General features: G+C 40.9%; 1 pseudogene; it reads right to left on the bottom strand.

Moving 5' to 3' along the window:
• Positions 1-620: 620 nt before the first annotated feature.
• LOC125630730 (U2 spliceosomal RNA) lies at positions 621-667 on the bottom strand (annotated as a pseudogene).
• Between the last annotated feature and the right edge of the window lie 15,023 nt (positions 668-15,690).

The following is a 15,690-nucleotide window of genomic DNA, read 5'->3' as shown; positions in this document are numbered from 1 at the left end:
AAAACAGAAGCAGTTACTTCTTGTCCTATATTTTGTCAGCCATGTGTGCCTAATCAAGTAGTGGGGAAATCATAATGTCAAATGAAGCATTTGTTTGTTTTGGCTTTAGCTTCCACTTTCTTTCACATAAACTTTTCTACATATCTGTGTGCACTACAAACTTTTCTACAGCAGTCATTCCATAGTCATTTGCTAGTAGAGCAGAGTCATTCCGAATTCATCCTTATACACTATTTTCCTTGTTGAAAATACTTTTAAAATAACTGCTCCTGCAAACTCCCCCCCTCCCTCATATGTTTCTGATGGGTGGGCGGGAAATTATCTTGATTTCTCCCCAGGATATCCAAAAGAACCTCTGTCAGTCAGTATAGTCCATTCTACTTTATCCTGCAAACATTATGGTTTAGAACATCAAGCTCATGTGCAATACCTTTCTTTTAATGTAACTTTCCAATTCTTATTAGAAAGGATTTAGAAATCACAAACTTTAAGAAAAGGAATGTTTGGTAGAATGCTAAGTGGACAGTCAACATCTTCCTAAAAATGACCTCTTCCTTTTCATGATAGCTATGGGCCTGATTTTAGCCAACGGTAAAAGATGGAATACCATTTAATATATAGTCCTCAGATAGAGGACATATCAGATATTAAACTGATAAGAACAGATTTAATAATTTTATTAAGATAATGTTGAAATAAGGAACGGTACAGAGTTCAAGCATAGAAGTTTCTGGTTGTCAGGGGATAAGGTACAGATTATCAAGGGGTGCAAAATTCGATTTAGGAACTGGTGGAGCAAGGATCACATAATAATCTGCAATCTCCCCGACTGGGGGAAAAGTTTAACCGGTCAGAGTACAGACATCGAGATATGGGGTAAGTTATCCACACAACGGCTATGTTCAGTATGCTGGGTATAGTGAGTGAATACGGGGGTGGGGATGGGTCTACCCTTATTTGGTGGGGTTTAATGTTCAGTGGGTTTACGGTTCCAGTTCATACGGTCCTATGGGGAAGGCCTCTCAGTCTCTTTCCCACAGTGTGTGCACAATGTCGTACCGGCTCACTCCTCCTGGTACTGTCGGTGGCCGGTGATGTGCTCGATATAGATGTCCCTGGACCATCGGATGGTGTCTGAGACCATGAGGCGCCGCATGAGCCGTGCGTAGCGTTTACCAATCCCGCAGGTCCACAGCACACGCTCGTTGCAGGGGTCCCAAGCGCCCAGGGCTCCGACGATCAGGGCGTCCAGCTGCACCTCGTAGCCCTTCGCTCTCAGGGTGTCGGCCAGAGGGGCGTATTTTTCCAGTTTCCGAGCTCGAGCTTCTCGGAAGGCCGTGGTCCTGTTCTCGAAAGGGACCGTGATGTCGACGAGGATGATCTTTTTCTGGGTACTACAAGCGCTGTAATTCTGCTAAGAGTGTGTGTAAGTCTAAGGTGGAACTGGATAGCTTTGATGTCTGTTCTGGCTTAATTTCTTCTGATTTCTTGTAAAGCCTCCTTTTTTTCTTGGCAAAATGGGTAATAATATCTCAGAAGTAAAACTATGTACTGTAGTATTTTGGCTGCAATTTGTCTAGTGTTACAACTATTTCCAGCAATGTCAGCAAATTTTTGTAGTATTTCTAGTTGGAAAAGCAGCTGTGGGAGTAACAAATAAATAGATGGAAAAAGGTATAAGGAAGGAGCAATCCCTCTCTCTGCTAGAAAACTCTTTAAAGTCAAACAGTCTCACCGTGCTAGTGACAGACGGTTCTGTAACCTCGTTAAAGGAGAACGGCAAATAAGATCTTCCAAAGCTAATGTCAGGGAAGGGGAACAGTTCTAATAAGAACCCTAGAAAGAAGCACCTTCCTTAGCAATAGATATTCTCATTTGTTAGAAGGTGGACCCCTACCTAACAATGATATCCCTCTCTAGGCATTGAAAACTGGGATCTAGGTTCCCCATGTAATGACTGATGTCTTTCAGGGTTCTGTGTTCATGGCAGACATACAATGAGGAAGTACTTTTGCGAGGACAATACAAAGGCCTAAAGGTCATGGAAGAGATGGGAGAGCAAAAGGGCAGCGTGGTACTGTTCAGAGAGCATCACTTAGAGCCCAGAAGGACCAGATTTGATTTGAGTTTTATTAAACTTCAGTCTTACTTTAAAAACATACATTTTCTTTTTACAAATAAATGAAAACCTCTTTAAAAAACATCTCCAGTGCTGCTATAAAGGATGTCATTAAAATTACAATTTTCAGCGCACTATCTCCGTGAAGACTCTCCTGGTTTTTAATAAAGCAGAGCTGTTGAGGTGATAGTGTTTGTGCTGATGAAGGGCAGCCTGCCTCCAGGCTCATAGTCTAGCTCCCCATCCAAACTCTAAACTTTCTTTGGTGCTAATCCAATTCAGATCTTTACCCTTCCGCCTCCCCAGCTGAGCATGTGCCCATCTTTTCACCCTACATTACCTCTGAATGCCTCCTAATCAGTTACAGATTGAGAAGGGGAAACTGAGGGCTCTCATATTAAATAGCTTTTCTCCTCAAATTTTAAATATGAAGAAAGGTCTCTTTAAAAAGGCACTTCTACTATTGTCAAAGGCACCTTCCAAAACACTCACAGAAACAACTCAGAGCAGAATAAAGATTCCTCTGATACTCAGGAAAAGAGAGATTTCAGCCATATACTAATAAAGAAAAGAAAAGGTCTGGTGGAGGCTGCTTTGCTGTTGCTCACCAATGATAGTGCATCTTAACCCTTTGCATGTCAAACCTCAGGCATGCCCTGGGCCTCACCTTTTCTAAATCCCATAATGCCAGGAAAAATTACATATAAGAAACTGACCGAAAGAGGCAGGAGTCAGTTGTCTGTCTTTAAAGCTCAGCTGGCAGCACAAAGACTAAAGGGTGTCTGGGTTCTCAGTCTCATACAATATGACACATTTCTTTCTCTCCCGCTCTCTCCTTATCTCCATACAATCATGTTGCTAGCATGGTCTGATTAGTTCTATGCATCTTCCAATAAGAGCTCCCTGGTTTTATATATAATATGAACGAGACCTTATCTATCTATCTATCTATATATATGTACAAACACACCCGTTGTAACAAGTTGGAGGGCATAGAAGGTTGTATTCTCTGATGATCAAATCTTAGGAAAACAGACATTCTCCCTGCCTTCAAACCCCTTCTACTCTCAGACGAGAATACGTTTGACCAAAACACGACGCCATTCATCTTATGTGGCTTTTTGTCGATCATAGCTCCTGGAAGGATAAGCAAACTCTGTGGAAAGGCATTTATCTAAATTATCCTGATAAAATGCTATCACTCTGTGGGGAAAGAAAAATGAGTCAGAAGGCAAGTTTGTACACCAAAACTCTGCAATTATTTGAGTCGAGGGGGAAAACCAAGGCATTAAGTGAAACTATGCTTTCTTCAAAGTTAGAAACAGCAGTCCTGGAAAAAAATAATACTTTATTTTACAAAAACAGGTGATTACCTGCCTCTTTGAGTGGGTTTAGTTTGTTTAAAGCTAAAAAAACCCCCAACAAACAAACAAAAAAATCCCCAAAGGAACAAACCTTCCTCTCCCCTCCAAACAATGTATAGTTAGTGTTTGTGACTTTTTCCCCTGACAACTAGATAAGAAGATAAATGCATAGTTTCTCTTAATTAGCCTTTCTTAATTAAAAACACCAGAGGTATATGTGATCATAATGAACTCTGCTGACAGGATGGTCACTTGTTTTTCTGCATGTCACTTCTGGAAAATTAGATTTTTTTTTTAAGGGGCATAAATTCTGTACTGAGGAAGAAATAAATGATGCCTGCAAAGCAATGTCCCTTTGGTTTTATCTGAGTGAGATGGATGTGCATCTTGTGGTTTTTAGAATGGTGTGGGGCAGTATTAGCCATCATTAGCACCCCAGTATGGATCCAATTCACTAATTACTTATGCTGTCTTGGTTCACTGAGATTTAAGTACCAAGTCAATCCCATTATCTGCAGTCTCCCAAGCTTGCCAGAGTCATCTGTCTTTTATGGAAAAAGAGCACAAGGGTTATCAATAGGACCCTGAAATACTTGGGATTTTCCCACTTCAGGAGGAGGAAAGATTAGTCCTGACTAAAGTCGCAGCTTCTCTAAGCTGCTACTTTGGATGTGATAAAAGTGAATGGTGACAATTATCCATAACTACATAAAGAGCAAGAGGAGAGGGAGGGAGAGAGAGAAAAGAGAAAGAGAGGAAAGCAGAGAACCCTGCCACACACTCCTGCAGCTGCATGTGGTTTCAGGCATCTTTTCATATCACCTCAGAGCTACAAATTACAATGCCTCTGTTACAAACACATGATAATATAGTCAGAAATCAGAAATTAAAATATTCTAAAGGCCTCAGGCCTCCTCGTGGGGGGGGGGGTGAGGGAGTACACTGAGTCTGTGAGATGCCTGTTTTGTTTGTGCCCTCCCCTCTACATCCTACATGTTTAATGTCTGCAGCAGTACCGAGGCCTTGTCTGTTTGGGATGGTTGATTGACATCTGCTCTGCCGAGAGGAAGGAACTGGCAGCTATTGGCAGCACTGTCACGTTCATTTGCACACTTTATGAAGCAGCAGTGTGGCTACTAATACAAAAAGAAATCTTCGAAGCGGCATGACATCTCTTGGAATGGAATATTTGTCTTTACAAATGATTGCACTGCTGCCAGTACTTGACATGGTGCTCGCAAACATGTGTAATTGTTGGAAGTGTAATGATGATTATTTGCATATTTAATGTTCAGACAAGTACTGGAGAAGCAACTTAGACTAAACCTTTTATGGGAAAGATTTAAATATGTTCAGCATCATCCCGATGAGTTCCAGAAAGGAGTCAGAATCTGAGGGAAAAGCCAGAGCGCACCATTGCCCATATGAGGGTGAGTTTAAGAACACACCTTGGGATTTGCTATATAGATGTTTTCAGTGGTTCATTTTTTAGGTGAATTTCATCAATATAAACACCTTCCGATTTCATTCATTTTTAATCTCCCAAAATTACATTTAAATGTAATTATGCCAAAAATTTAAAATGTGTCTATTTACCATGCATTTGAAATCAACCAAACAGAGAACTCAGGAAAGTAGATAAATAACCACAAGTTTATGCATAATGTTACTTTACAGAAACCCTGTAGATAAGGCAAGGCAATCATTTTAACCCCTTAGCCTAAGTATGGGTATGATGCCATTGGAGCACCACCCATAAACCTAATTCTTTCGGGCAGTGAATTTTTTTTTTTTTTTAATTCTGTATTTGTACAGCACCTAGAAAAAGGGGATCTTGGTTTGTGACTGAGTCTCCTAGCATAAAATAACAATAATAATAATAATAATTAGTGATAAATAAATAGTTTTGTAGGCTGGAAATATCGTGTTAAAATGTTTGGTCTGGAAAAACCAGGCACAGTCAGAGTGATAGGAAAGGGCTTTTCTTTCCATAGGAGGTTCCTGTACTGCTGCCCCCAAAATTGACTTTTCATTTCTCATTTCAGTATGAAAAGAATTCTTCTCAACCCCATGCCACAGAGGGCTGGACCCCAACCCCCCACCCTGCATGAGTACCCGCACATAGACACACACCCCACACATGGTTACAGGTATGAAAAGAAAAAGGTTATCGTTTGGTTTTTCAAAACAGCAAGAAGAAACAATACTTTTGATGGCAGTATTATTCCCCTAGGAAGGAATCATCAGTTTTATCAATGGAATCGTTTCAGATGATACCGCCACTTGAATTGGCAATTTAGCCCTTCACCTCTAGTGAACAACCTCTTTAACTGAAGGCTATCTCCCAGCCATTCTTCCCCAGAAGCAGGCCTACTCCAGTGGCATTCTGCCTTTAAAATATTTCTCTTAACAACTAGCTTTTGTTGTTCACCCCTTCCCCCACTCCTCCAATCTCTCTCTCTCTCTTTTTGTCTGTTGTGGAGCCACTTCAGTATCAAGCAATTTATAATCACCGAAATCCTGCATTGTTTGAGGGGCTGCACAATAAACTTGACTCAATTATCATGCTGTAAATTGATTTAAAAAAAAATCTGATGGATGAATAGAGACTGAACATCTTCGTCTCTGACCCTGTCGTACCATCAGCAGTTCTCTGGCAGGACTCCTACTTGATTGACAATGCTGCTAATGAACACTGTCTTAGGCCATGTAATGATTTACCTGAAATGAACAAGGTTTGGCAACAGTACCTTTGCATACCTGTCAGACAATTAATTCCTTAAAAAATAGATATATTGTCCTGAAGCATGAAAGTGTCTGGAAATTAATAGAAATGTGAAGAAAAAAAAATACAAATACACTTCTACTCATTAAATTAATCAGGATTGTTTAACTTTTCCCCGACTGCTCCCCAATTCTGTTTATTCATTTTAGCCACCTGTTGTCTCATCAATCCATAAAGTCACCACCTTATCCTCATCCAGTCAGGTCCCTCCTCAAAACTCACCACTGCCATAATGCACATGGAAGGCTGGAATCTGACCACAGCTAGGCAACTGGTCATCTCTCTGACTGTGGGTCACTTGCTTGTCTCCCCTACCTGTTATGTCTTGCCTTTTACACTGTAAGCTCCTTGGGGCAGGTATAAGTATATACAGCACCTAGCACAATGTGCCTTTAAGTGCTACTGCAAAATATATATAGAGTCTGTGCGCTCTTTGGAGTATGAACTCTCTTTTTATTAAAAGTGTGTACAGTGCCTTGCACTATGAGGCCTGGATTGCTGAGATAGACCTCTAAGAGTTACCATAATAGAAGTAATAATAATAAAACAACAACAACAACAAATAAATCAGGCTACTGATGAGAAAGTGTACATTTTTGTTTTCTTTTCATGTTTCCACATGAAGTTAGCTGGAAGAATCATCTCATCCCAAGTACGTTCTTTGTTGAGCTATGCTGTACGGCATCTCTAGACTTTGATAGCTATTTCCGGTACCCATTTATAGAATTCAACTTGTCTGATGGGTAGCCTATCACTATTGATACACTTGTAAGAAGCTAATTGCTTTAAAAAAACATGGAGGTGGGATGGAAAGTGGGTCCACCATAAAAGAAACATTTGGGCTGCAGAGTTCAATTTTGTTCCTTATTAAATTCTTTGAAGAAGCAAAGTATTTAAAAAACATGTGACAATAATTTGTAGTATTTCTTTGGGGATTTGTTTGTTTGACCTTAGCCTTCTAATCTGTCAAAGTATGCTAATGAGCTTGACAGACAGAGAGATAAAATGCAGAGACAGACGAACTAGCTGAGAAGACCTCAGTTTAATACTGAATATACTTGTGGAAAAAGAAATGAAAAACAGTGCAATTCACTGTTACCTCTAGGCTTTGATGACATGCTCGCTACCAGAGCAGAGTTGTTTTTCAGTCTAGCAGGAGGAGTATACACATCAGGTCACTGTGGCAGAGCCTGGGATCTTTGATGATTCTACCTGGAATCAGGAGAATGTTTTTTTAATTTTCACTCTTAAATTTTAGTCTGACATACTGAAATGCTGACTTCCCAGCTGGGGATTACTGACCATTCTGCAGGCACAAGTTATTGATTATGGCTAAACATTTTAGAATCGACTAGGGATTTTGACTGCCCAACTGGAGGCGCCTTCAAGAGGCCTCATTTTTAAAGAGGGTGTTCAGCATTTACTTTGGGATGCTAGGTTTCAGAGTAGCAGCTGTGTTAGTCTGTATCTGCAAAAAGAAAAGGAGGACTTGTGGCACCTTAGAGACTAGCAAATTTATTTGAGCATAAGCTTTTGTGAGCGACAGCTCACTTCATCGGATGCATTCGGTGGAAAATACAGTGTGTGATTTATATACACAGAGAATATGAAACAATGGGTGTTACCATACACACTGTAAGGAGAGTGATCAGCTAAGGTGAGCTATTACCAGCAGGAGAGAAAAAAAAACCTTTTGTAGTGATAATCCAGCTGGGCCATTTCCAGCAGTTGACAAGAACGTCTGGGGGGGGGGGGAAGGGGTAAACATGGGGAAATAGTTTTACTTTGAGTAATGACCCATCCACTCATTACGAAAGGTTCCCCCTCCCCCCGGCTCTCCTGCTGGGAATAGCTCACCTTACCTGATCACTCTCCTTACAGTGTGTATGGTAACACCCATTGTTTCATGTCAATTCAATCTGTTAGTTTTTAAGGTGCCACCAGACTCATTGTTTTTGTGGATACAGACTAACAGGGCTACCCCTGATCCTTGGTAACAATCACTAGTTACTTTTGGAAAGCTCAGCCTATTATTCTTTAAAGATGAGCTGGGGGGTGGGGCAAAAAGGGGTGTCACTCTATTCATTTAGGACATTTAAAGAGGTCCTCAGATTTCTGGTTCCTTTCCCCCACCCTCCCATACTTCCGATATATCAAATTCTGACATCCCTTGGATACCTGGAGGATTCTTAGTGGGACTGGAGTGCCTCAGTGACATAACTGTAGGTAGGAACCTGAACTGGAGCATTCTCAGCTCTCACGTGAAAAGCTCAACATCTGCCCCCATATATTTCGGGCCTGGGAAAACCACAGATCAGGTTTCAGCTTCCTGTGATGATACCACCCCACCCTAGACCTCCAAAAAGTCCCCCATGATGAAGAAAAGTGTCTGAATCTGACATTCCTAATGTAAAACCACAACCCCCTCAAAAAGAAAAGGAGGACTTGTGGCACCTTAGAGACTAACATTTATTTGAGCATAAGCTTTCATGGGCTAAAACTCACTTCATCAGATGCATGCAGTGGAAAATGCATTAGGAAGACATATATATACACACAGAGAACATAAAACAATGGGTGTTATACACATTATAAGGAGAGTGATCAGGTAAGGTGAGCTATTACCAGTAGGAGAGAAAAAAAACAAAAAACAAACAAACAAAAAAGCCTTTGTAGTGATAATCAAGATGGACCATTTCCAGAAATGGCCCATCTTGATTATCACTACAAAAGGTTTTTTTTTTTTTTTTCTCCCTCTCTTGCTGGTAATAGCTCACCTTACCTGATCACTCTTATTATAGTGTGTATGGTAACACCCATTGTTTCATGTTCTCTGTGTATATGTATATCTTCCTACTGTATTTTCCACTGCATGCATCTGATGAAGTGGGTTTTAGCCCACAAAAGCTTATGCTCAAATAAATTTGTTAGTCTCTAAGGTGCCACAAGTCCTCCTCTTCTTTTTGCGGATACAGACTAACACAGCTGCTACTCTGAAACAACCCCCTCCTAATACATAGGATAGAGTAGAGGTCAAAATCTTGCCCTGGACTAAGCACAGCTCTCCCCACCCCTCATCCTCAGCTCAGAATTGGAGATAAAAATGGTGGAAACTGCAGAGATAAGTTAGGATGACTCTAGGTATGAAAGGGGAAGAAGGGCATTTTGTGGTTTTCTCTTTTGAAGCCGTGCCTCGAGGGGCGCTAAAACAAAGAGTTGAGGCTATGGGGAACGTAGCCTTTCCTTGGATTGATGAGGGACTCATGTTAACTCACTTCCATAAATTGCTGGGGAAGGAGTTGTTCTAAATAACGTTTGCTTGTTATAAATCAGTTTCTCTTATTTACAGCCAGTGCAAGGCATTTGAGACTTGGTTTTTCCACGCAAGCTTTCTACCAGTTGGTGTGCAGATTGATTTTATTATTTTAAAGAAAAAGCTTTCCCTCCCAGTGAGCCCCCCGCCTCCCATGCTGCCCCTGAAAACTCTCAAGCATAAATGAGCTTCACTCTGAAATCACCACACTTTACACACACTTACACTGAGTCAACTTTATAATCGCTTAAAAAGCTCACTCCAGCTTCCATATGATGACTGGAAAGCAAAGAATCTCTCTCTCTCTCTCTCTCAACCAGATGCACATTTAAATACCTAATTTTAAACAACAGTTAAAATATGCAAACGTGCTGTAGCACAGGGAGGGGCGAAGTGGTTACAGAATGACCTCATACATGCATAGACTGCCATAGCCCTTATATCAACACGTTAGGATTTGGGATATCGATTTGCACAGTGCGCTGAGTGTGATTATCGTCTGGCTTTCCTTCAGAATGGTAGTCTCAAAATCCACCTGCGAAGCACTCCATCTGATTTTGAAACAGCATTTCTATTGAAGTGATACTCCCCAGGGAAAGGAATTTGCCCCCTCAACTAGGCAAGGTTGATGCATCCCTACCCCAGTGTCTGTGTATCCCTGAAATGCCTGGGCTGTTTGTTTGTTTGAAATAACAAGTTTAAAGCCAGATCTTCTGAACAGCAGAACAGTGTGAGGGCAGGTTTCAGAGTAGCAGCCGTGTTAGTCTGTATCCGCAAAAAGAACAGGAGGACTTGCGGCACCTTAGAGACTCACAAATTTATTTGAGCATAAGCTTTCCTGAGCTACAGCCTGTGGGGGCAGGCACTTCCTAGACTGGCGTCATTCAAGGTGCCAGCAAAGCTGTAGGCTGCTACAGCTCCCAGAGCTGAAATATTCCACCTAAGCCCAGGCATCCATCCACCCTTCTCCCTTTCCAAACCCATTCCAGTCCATCCAAGCCCTCTGTTTTCTTTGGTGGGGTCCCCTTAAAGCCCAGACCACAGTCGGATTATGCCCCCTAGCTCTTCTGAGCCCTTCTGTACATACTCTCCTCACCAGTGCCCTGTATCCAGTGTTCCTCTTTGCAATGTACTTTGCTTCATCTCTCCAGCTCAGGGGGAAAAAACAAAATAAACCCCAATCCTCTGAAAAGTGCAGTGGTGAGATGTTTAAACTTGAAAAACCAAAGGGGGGTGATTGGGGGGGGGTCCCTTTCTCCAGCAGCCGTGGTGTAGAGGTGGATTGAGGCTTTCAGAGAAGCTGAAAGATCTGAAGTTTTGGAGTCTGAATGAAAGAAACACTCAGCTAACAAAACAGTGCACCACAGAAGAAGCTTCATCTGGTCTGGCCAAATCCCTCCTTTCTTTCCATCTTTTCTCTCCTAATAACAGCTGCCCTCTCATTCCCTGTTACTCCGCTGTGAAGAACAAAACCTCCCTCTGACTATCTGTTTTTCTTTTCTTCCCCAGAGTAGGTCTCATTACTGGTGATTAGCAGATGATTAAAACCAATTCAGCTTCCCCCAGTAGATATTTTCTCCCTGTTTGTGACTAACGCGTCAGTCTTCAATGAACGTGCTCCTAAGCTTATTAACAGGCTCAGAGGATTAGCTGCCACAGAGCTTCGTGGCTTCGATATTGTGATGCAGCGAGTGACATGGAACCATTTGCCGAGCAGAGACAGGGCCGCTGGGACGAAATATCTAAATCACAATTTTATTTCCCATGTAGAGCAAGATAAAAAAAAAAAAGTCCTAACATTAATGACAAAAATCAAATGTTTGGATAAGTCAGAAAATAGCCTTAAAGGTAAGGGCAGCTGAACACACACACACACACAAAATATACAGGAACTTCACTAAACTTAAGGGCAGCTGAACAACCATTCAGGGGAGAAAACACTCTCTCTCTCTCTCTCTCTCTCTCTCTCTCTCTATACAGGAACTTCACTCATCTATAGATTCCAAAGCCTGAAAAGGGACTGTTATGATGATCTAATCTGACTCTCTGCATCATGCAGGCCACTCTCTGTGTTTTCTGTCTAATCTATCTAAATATCTGTCTATCTGCTGCCTACCTACAGTGTATGTAAAACCCAGGCCTGATGCAAAATTACAAGCTTCCTTTTAAACCATCCAGCTTTCTACAAGTATGAGACTTGAAAACACAACCTAATAGGTAAAGAAACAAACAAACAAACAAAAGAACCAAGAGCCCCCCTCTCACACCTCCGCAAATCAGTTTTAACATCTTTTTCAGCTGCACATTAACTTAAAAAATAACAAAAACCAAAAACAAACAAACAAAATTCAGAAACATTGTGGCCTGAGTTATAATAGGATGTGAAAAATATTTTTGAAATGATATGCCTTCTTTATTATTTTATTTTATTAATAAAAATGTATTATGTCTTCAAAGGGCCATGGTACTGAACAGGGGAGAAGATCTGCAAAAATGGACACCTTAAATTAAGTTTCTAACAATCAATATTTAGGCACCTTAAATAAATAGCCTAATTTTACAAAGTGGTTGGCTGCCAGTATGTCATGTTGAAGTCAGCCAGAGCTGCAGGAGGCTTAGCAGTTTGGAAAACCTGGCCACTAGATCTGTGCAAAAACTGTATTTGTTTTCATTTTGTGAGGAGTTTCGTGATTTTGAAATTTCTTCCATTCTGGTAGATCAAAATGTTTCAACAAAATTGCATTTTTTTTTTCCTTTCTGATTTTGACCTTTTCAAACATTTATATTATATTTTATATATATATTTTTTTTTACAAATGAAATGAAAAGTCATTCTGAAACAGGAAATCAAAACATTCTATTCCAAAGAGGTCAAAATGGAATGCTTTGACCTTATCAAAATGCTTTTTTTTTTTCTTTCAATTTTTGTTTCAAAATGAATTCTCATCAAAGGTTTCTGCAAAATGTTTCACTTTCAATGAATTGATATTTTCTGCCAGAAAAATATTCCATTGGAAAATTCCAGCTGACTCTACTAGACACATGTTCAGATGCCTAAAGATCAATTGGGAAGCCTAATTCATTTTTGAAAATTTGGGTGAGCATGTATTAGCTAGCCGAGTAAATAATGCTTCCCAACTCTGTTACTGCTTTGATATGTGCACTAAGAGTTTTTAAGAATTTATTTTTAAAAAAACCAACCTTTTCCTTTCCGAGACTAAATTTCTTCCATTAATATTTTTCATTGTCTTTTTTTTTCAGTGCAACTTAACCTTGAGTCTGCTGAAGCTTGACATATAGCTTCTGATTTATAATAGCAACAGGGCATGCAGCAAATGTCAACAAATTCCCTCTCACCAAGGCAAGTAGGAAATGTGAAAGGGAAGGTAGAGAAGACCCTCCTGGCTGCATAATAGAAGAACATTTTAGGGAAAACAATAAAAATATAACCTGGCACATGAAGCACTAGGTTAGCCACTAAAAACCATAACGGAAATTGATACAATAGGGATATAATGAAGGCTTCGCAGGTTACCTCTTCAACCCCTGGACAACAACCCATATATATGGCTTGTTGTCCAGTAGTTGAAGTGGTAACCTACTAAGCCCTCATTATATATAATTCCTATTGGCCAATTTGACCATATTCTGAAAAAAAACAAACAAACAAACAAACATAAAACCATACCACTGACATCAGCTGACTCCAATAAATAATCAACTCTCTTGTCATGAAACAGTAGACCCAAATTTTAGTATTGCATATACAATCAAATGATACTGGAGTGTATCAGAGGACTACAGAGCAAAAAGAAAAGTTTAAAAATAACAGCAGACAAATTAAAAAAAACAAAACTGTTAAAACAAAGAGAGCTTTGCATTTGCTTTCAGTTTGAACGTGTAGGGGACCTCTCCCCACCATGCTTATTATAGGTGGGGAAACTCTTTGTTGCAAATAATGTATTCTCTTTAGCTGAATCTCACTCCTTTTTTCTGCTTGTAACTTGTTCACAGATTGTTAGTTTGTTCATTATTCAACAAATGATTAATTCAAGAAAATCTCAACCTACAGATAGCTTATGAATTGTGTTCACTCCTTGAGTTCCTCACTGAGTAGTCATTATTACTACTATCTGATGGGTCATCTTAGTCACGTGACAGCATTATTTCTGTCCCCTGATTGGGAGAGTGTAGCTGAAACACAGGAGGAAACAACAATCATCTCACTGCATCTTTGGATTCTCTCAAAGAGAGGGAAGGTGCAATCTGTGAAGTCAGGAGTAGCTAGGCTGGCATGATGGTGGGTTTTTAGGACTCATAGGCTCATACACTTTCGGTCAGAAGGGACCATCATGACCATCTAGTCTGACCTTCTGCATGTTGCAGACCACAAAACCTTACCCACCCATGGGAGTAGAGAGTCTTAAATTTATAGCACACTCCAAAAAATCTACAAAGGGAATTAATTCCCTCTCTGTAGAATGTGTTCAATATCCCTGCATCAACCCATGTGGCTTTCAGAGGACTCTACCACCACCACTTCCTCTTTCAGCAGCTGATTTTCACTATTCACTGATGCCTCCCCACTCTTGTAACCACCACTGCAGCGGCTTACCCATCTAGTTAAAGAAACACTGTCCTCAATGCTAAAGAAGCAGCTGTTCAAGAGTAATGGCATTGTGACTGCCGGGGCAACTTCACCTGTGTTTCTCCTCCGTGATCCAGCAAGGGGCCCCATTTGCAGGTTTTGCCTTTCTTGGGTGGAAACCCACATCTCGATCCTTCCTGACCGGGATATTTCCAGGTTGCACAGTCCCCTGACTATACTGTGATTTTCTCAGCAAAAGACAGACTGCCTAAGCATCTCCCCTCAGAGATGATATGCAGCAGGACTGCCAGTTACAACTTACTACAGAGTTGTTTCGAAGCAAGCAGATTTAAAAAGCATGACAAAGAAAACATACAAAAAACATTAAAAGAACCTACATACATGCTAATAAACTTACCAGAGATCACCCCCTCACTTCAACAGGAGCTCTGGTTGGTGATTAATCCTTCAGCTCCCACACAGGGCCATTCCCTGTAGTCATAAGCTTCAGTTGAGAATTAGCAGCCATTTTATGGGGCCTCAGTCAGCCAAAGTCCTTCCAACCCTCCCCTAAGGATCGGGGCCCATCTTGGACCAGAGGTCCTGTCCGTTGGCTGGATCAGAAGGGAGGGCCTGAGCCAATTTAAAGCCAAGCCATTTATCCAAAAATCTTTTGTCTTTTGGTGCCTGGAGAATCCAGTTTCAACTAGTCTAGGTGACCCTCTCTCCAGCAGGTGGTGTTTCTCTGGAGATGTGACCACCTGAGTGAAGTTGCCTAATCACCCCCTGCTGTTCTCCTATTTACCCTTCCCATGGAAACACACATAATCCCTCAGACACACAGACAATTGCATTTTCAGTACAACGGACTCCAAAGGTATTAACCTCAGTTCAATAAAGTTTAACCCAATGCACTAAGGTTTGTTCCAAGATATTACAGGCTACTGTCACAGGGACCATTAGATCGTATAGTCTGATGTATAAAATCTACAACACAGGCCAAAGAATTTCATCCAGATGCCCACTCCATGCCCAATAACTTGTGTTTGGCTAAAGCATAGTGGCCAGAAAGGCCTCCAGTCTCTTTAGAAGACATCAAGAAATGAAGAACCCATCCCTTCCCTTGGTAGTTTGCTCCAATGGTTAATCATTCTCCCTGTTAAAAATGTACCATGTTTCTAATTTGTCCGGCTTTAATGTCCAGCTATTCGTTCTGGTTATGCCTTTCTCCACTTGATTAAAGAGTCCTTCCAAATGCCACATAAGAATATAAGAATGGCCATCCTTGGTCAGACCAAAGGTCCATCCAGCCCAGTATCCTGTCTGCCAACAGTGGCCAATGCCAGGTGCTCCAGAGGCAGTGAACCTAATACAGAAGTAATGCCACGTACAGAGGTAAAATCACCTCCTTCCTTCTGTTCCCCTGCTTATGTGTCCAAGGATCACCTTAGCCCTCTTTGCCACTGCATCACATTCTTTGCCTGTCATGACCCCTAAATCCTTTTCAAAGTCGCAGCTTTC

The sequence above is a fragment of the Caretta caretta genome, chromosome 1 (genome assembly GCF_965140235.1).
Source record: "Caretta caretta isolate rCarCar2 chromosome 1, rCarCar1.hap1, whole genome shotgun sequence".
Classification (NCBI taxonomy): Eukaryota; Metazoa; Chordata; order Testudines; family Cheloniidae; genus Caretta; species Caretta caretta.
The sequence above is the reverse complement of the archived record's forward strand: the minus strand, read 5'-3'. Positions and strand labels throughout refer to the sequence as shown.